This window comes from Mustela putorius, unplaced genomic scaffold, assembly GCF_011764305.1.
Source record: "Mustela putorius furo isolate JIRA1106 unplaced genomic scaffold, ASM1176430v1.1 tig00000083_pilon_pilon_pilon, whole genome shotgun sequence".
Lineage (NCBI taxonomy): Eukaryota > Metazoa > Chordata > Mammalia > Carnivora > Mustelidae > Mustela > Mustela putorius.
Genome location: NW_025421273.1, coordinates 11,404,139 through 11,410,138, shown reverse-complemented (window position 1 = coordinate 11,410,138; position 6,000 = coordinate 11,404,139).

Genomic DNA, 6,000 nt, shown 5'->3' with positions numbered 1-6,000 from the left:
AACATAGTTTTGGGCTTTTGAATTCTTATTGCAAAGAAACAAAATATTTGGGTCTGTTGGTAAACACGTTTTCTTTCTTTCTTTCTTTCTTTCTTTTTTTTTAAAGATTTTATTTATTTATTTGACAGACAGAGATCACAAGTAGGCAGAGAGGCAGGCAGAGAGAGAAAGAAGGAAACAGCCTCCCCAATGAGCAGAGAGCCCGATGCAGGGCTCGATCCCAGGACCCTGGGATCATGACCTGAGCCAAAAACAGAGGCTTTAACCCACTGAGCCACCCAGGCACCCTGTAAACATGCTTTCTGTTTAACTTATTCATAAATCTGCTGTCTGAAGAGTTCCGGTGTGACGGTTCATGACTGGTGATTACTTAGTCTTCACTGGAGACTAAGGTTCCTTTCTTTCTTTCTTTCTTTCTTTCTTTCTTTCTTCCTTTCTTTAATATTTTACTTATTTATTTGACAGAGACATAGCAAGAGAGGGAAGGGAGCACAAGCAGGGGGAGCGGGAGAGGGAGAATCAGCGGGGAGCCCGATGCAGGACTCAATCCAAGGACCCTGGGATCATGACTGGAGCCTAAGGCAGATACTTAATGACTGAGCCACCCAGGTGTCCCTAAAATGAATGGATTTTAAAGCACACTGGTATAAGATTGAAAGTCCGTTTCCTCTCCATGAAAAAGACATGTTTTCTTGAATTTTGGTCGGCTCTTGATAAGAAAATGTAAACGGGTTTTTTTCTCTTTGCCTGCCCAGAAAAACCAGTGTCTATGTTTTGCCTTTATCAAGTCTTTGACGATCCCTAATCCTGCCTAGGCGTGTGCTTTAAAACTTTCTAAGATTTTAACAAACTTCCCCAAGATTTAAATCGTGAACAAAGTCTCATTGACTAATTAGGCTTGTTTGTTTTGGTATGTTACCTTCTGGTATAACTTTGTTATCAGTAGATATTCTGGCTATGGAAATGTTATGTGTCGCAGAAATAACCAAGTTTCCTTGTCAATTGCATCAGCATGAACTCTCAAATCAGATCATTAAAGATGTACATTGCTGAGTTTTTGACATTTATAATTGTTCTTATTCTCTTGCAAAATGAGTTTCAGTTTCAAGGAGATTCATAAAAAGGACTTTTGGGACAAATTCAGAAAATAAATATCTTTAAGAATGAAACTGAAATGGGTAAGAGTTCCCAGAACTAACAAAAAGCTGCATTCAAACTGAACAAGAATAGTAACATGGAACTAAATGAATTAAAAAGATGACTAGTTTTTTGTGACTCTTATTTGAAACATTGCTGGTTCTCTGATGTTTGCTCTTCCAGATTAAGGAAACTTTTTCTTAAGACTCATAGAAATGTGATAAAGTATTTATTTGTGAACAAATTCATACATTCAACTTTTATCTCTACCTGAACACTCTGAAATTCAAAAGGTCTCAGTGAATATTCTTTCTTCCATGGCAATCCTAGTCTTTTGCATAAGTTCAATAAGAATCTGTTCTCCTTGTAGCCCTGGACACCATTGGAAACAGTGGTAATTTTACCAAAAGCTTTGACTGGACTGTCATATTTGAGATAGACATGCCTAGACTCAGATATGACCAAACAGCTTTAAGCAACTAAGATTGTAACATGGAGCATTCTGTAACATGGTTACATTCTGTAATGGTAACATTCTGTAACATAGTTACGTTCTGTAACATGGAGCCATAAAGCCCCTTGGAACTGTTGGCCTGATATCTGCTACAGAGTTCCCAGCAGCCTCAGCAGGTGAGGAAAGAAAGTCACTTCCTGGCAGGTGAGGAGACTCAGGAGACTTTGGAGACCTCATAAAGAGGAACTCATCCCAATATACAGCTATTGTAGGCACGTCTGATGGCAAGTGGTTGGCTTGGCTTCTGGCCTGGAGAGGCTACTAAAAGTTCAACCTAGAAATTCCTTACAAAAGATCCAGCAAAGCAGATTCTCAAAGATCTATATGATCAATCACTATTCTTGCTGAGCTTATGTAAACAATCAGGCCAAGTTTGTTAAAATCATACTCATTTTACAAATTAGTCTTGATTTGGCTATTTCTAGAAAGTAGAGTTATTTTAAAGAGAAAAATTATGTTTCAATGACTCACCTTTATGGATGGTAAATCCTACTTCTGATTGTCTTTGAATGATGTTTGCCTAAGCTAGACAACTTGAGAAATTTCAGAGAAATTGCCACAGTAGCTCATGTATAGACAACCTTCTTGCTTGTTATTCTGTGGGGATAGTTATAGGACCCCATGGACATATGATTATTTGAACAGCTGAAAATGGGACTGATTACGCAACAACTGTATATCTCAGCAATCATCTTGACCAATTCTGTGTGGCTCAGATGACAAAATCGCTCTGTAAAAGCCAGAGCGTATCCCACTCCATGGAGTTAGCCATGGACTTTGGAGACAATGGATGACCCCACTTTCCTTAGGATTGGACCAGATGGTGCACTTGGGGATGTCCTTATCTCCTGAGACAATCTTCTCCCAGTTGCCAGTGATTCCTTATAATTAAGACATTGTTAAGGCTGGACCTCAAATAAAGAGGTCTTCTTGATGGTTTTATTCCTTAGTCATATTTATCCTAGAAGCCACATCTATTGAGATACAATTACAAACAAAGGCTTTAGCCAAGCACATGACAGTCCTCCTGGTGGGAGTCTTGACGCTCACTCTGGGATGGTCCCTGCCTGTAATGACTTCCCATTAGGTCCAGAGTGTCTTAGAGACCAAAGGCCACCAAAGGATGATGGGAGGCTGGCTTATTAAATACTGGGCTCTGCTTATATGTATGCCTGAAATATACTTGACACCTGTCAGACTTTAAACCCCGCTACCTTTATGCCTGGACCTGACCATCATCCTTCTGTAGAGTACAACTGTTCAGAAGTCATTGATCTTGTTTATTCTAGTCAACCAGATTTAAAAGATCCCCCTGTTGAAAAATGCAGGCAATAGTCGGTTTACTGACGGTAATAGTTTCATGAAAAAAAAAGGGGGGGGGAATAAGAGAAGCTGGGTGTGCCCTAGTGCTCACTTGTGCTTTGCAATTGCCAAAGCCTTAAAAATGAATATTTGTACCAATTTCAAATATGCTTTCCTAGTCCTGCAGGCTCAAGGGGCAGTTTGGAAGAAAAGGGGATTATTATCAAGCCATGACTCCCCAGTCAAATGTGGGCCTGAAATTATTACTCTTCTTAAGGCTGGACACCTACCTATGAAGGTAGCTTCAATTCACCTCAAAGGACATCAAAGGATATGACTTAGACTTTAAAGGAAACAATTCACTATACCATGCAGCTAAGCAGTCTTCTACCAGCCTTAGCTCCAGTAAAGTCTGCAAGTCCAGCCTATTCAGACCAAGAAATGCACAGGACTGGCTTGTTAATAATGAGAGAAAAATCTTTAAGCCCCAAAATAACCAATGGAAGATAATACAAGGTTTACACTACACTACTGATTTGGGTAAAAAGGCCACAGAGGTGGAAAAAAACTTTGCTGAGAGAAACTGTACCTAGATTTGGACTCCCTTGGTCTCTAAAAGTGACAATGGACTGTCTTTTATTACACATTTAAAAGATGGCCCTCCAAAACAGAATAGCCCTTGGTATCTTGACTGGAGTTAAAGGGTCCATAATTAGATGACTGTCTCCTAACAGGACCTAACTTGTGTCCATGGCTTCCCCCAAGCTGGGTAGGCCAGTGGACTCGGTTTTGCCTGGATCCCTGGACACATTATTAAAACCATGACCAAGCCGGCCAACCTTCCAAATTTAAACAAATGGTGGACACGTTCTGTGTCTCATTAGTATGACCACCTAACGCCTGTTTACGTTCCCTCTCTGGGATTGGAGGGTGTTGTCTGGCACCTAGAAGCTCTTAATAAGTACACTGTCAGAGCCCTAAGTGAAACTCGACAACGTAGCTTGGCTTTAGGTGGTTTTTTTTTTTTTTTTACATTTTATTTATTTATTTGACAGGCAGAGAGAGAGAGAGGAGGAAGCAGGCTCCCCGCCGAGCAGAGAGCCCGATTCGGGACTCGATCCCAGAACCCTGAGATCATGACCTGAGCTGAAGGCAGCGGCTTAACCCACTGAGCCACCCAGGCTCCCCCACTTTATTGTTATTTTTTAAAGATTTTGTCAGAGAGTGAGAGAGAAAGTGCACAAGTAGGGGAGCGGCAGGCAGAGGGAGAAGCGGACTCCTTGCCAAGCAACAAGCCCAATGTGGGGCCCAATCCCAGGACCTGGGCTCATGACTTGAGCCGAAGGCAGACGCTTAACCAACTGAGCGACCCAGGTGTCCCTGTAAGTCTACTTTAACATAGAAAAATTCCTTTAGAATCTTCCTTTATCTCTAACCCCCCCCCCCAAAATAGGTATTGGCAATCATCCCCCAAGCATATGGCCCAAAGATATGGTAATAAATGATATTTTCCTAATAATAGTGAACCCTCTCAAAGTCCTGGAAAACTTGCTTCCAAAATACCTTAGAGACTTACCCTCTCTCTAACCCTCCCAACTTGAAAATATATAATGCACCTCACCATCCCCTTGCACCCCCTTGCAGCTCTTCCCGCCCACGGGTCCTGTCCCCATGCTTTAATAAAATCACCTTTTTGCACCAAAGATGTCTCAAGAATTCCTTCTTGGCTGCCAGCTTCAAAACCTTTCTTTCCTGCATTATAGTGTAAAGATAGATAAATAAATTAGGCTAGATAGGTGTCCAGAAATAGACCCACATATATCCAGACAGCAATGAACAAAGGTTCAAAGGTGGTTCATTTGAGAAACAGTGTTTTCAGCAAATGTTGTTGGGACCACTGGATAGCCACATTTAAAAACCCATTTAAAAACTTCTGGGCGCCTGCAGTGAACAAAGATTTTCATTTTGGCCAACCAGTAGTTACAATTCAGTCATTACTTGACATGAAGTTGCATCCCACTCTGCTCTTTTCCCAATAAATGTGTTGTCATTAAATTTGATATGTAATCAACTGTGACACCCTCCAATTATCGTAATTAAGCCCCAGCACACTTACTTCAGAACCTCACCCATTAGTCAGTAACAGGAGGACCTTCTTTGCCAAATTAGACAATGATTTTTTTTAAGATTTTATTTATTTATTTTTCAGAGAGAGAGAGATCACAAGTAGACAGGCAGAGAGAGAGGGGGAAGCAGGCTCCCCACTGAGCAGAGAGCAGAGATGTGGCACTCAAACCCAGGACCCTAAGATCATGACCTGAGACGAAGGCAGAAGCTTTAACCCCCTGAGCCACCCAGGCGCCCCTGATTTTTGAGTAGTAGAAGGGATGCTGCACCTGTGTGCGAGTGCACTATTTACAGTGTAAGGACGACAGACATAAGGCACTTTTATTTATTTATTTGACAGAGAGAGAGAGAGAGAGAGATCACAAGTAGGCAGAGAGGCAGGCAGAGGTGGGGGGGGGCAGGCTCCCTGCTGAGCAGAGAGCCCGATGCAGGGCTCAATCCCAGAAACCTGAGATCATGACCTGAGCCAAAGGCAGTGGCTTAACCCACTGAGCCACACAGGCGCCCCCATAAGGCACTTTTAATTTTCATTGTCAGCACTACTTTCCTTGGCTAGTCTAGACAATCAATGAAACTATCAGTCAAGCCCTGATTTGTAGAATCTGCAATATCCATGGTGTAAACAACCCCATCCTTGCTGCAGGCTGCCATTATTAGGTCAAGGAAATGAGGCTGGGACAAGCCCGGGAGCAGGTCACACAGCATTTCCACCATTCCAAGAGGGCAGATGTGAATACGTCTACAGCATGGGTAATGTGAAATGAAGGAGGATACCTCAGGTTTTTTTTTTTTTTTTAAGATTCTTTTTTAAAAGATTTTATTTCTTTGAGATTTGAGAGCGAGCAGGGGAGGGGCAGAGAGAGAAGCAGACTTCCCAATGAGCAAGGAGCCTGATGTGGCACTCGAACTCAGGACCTGAA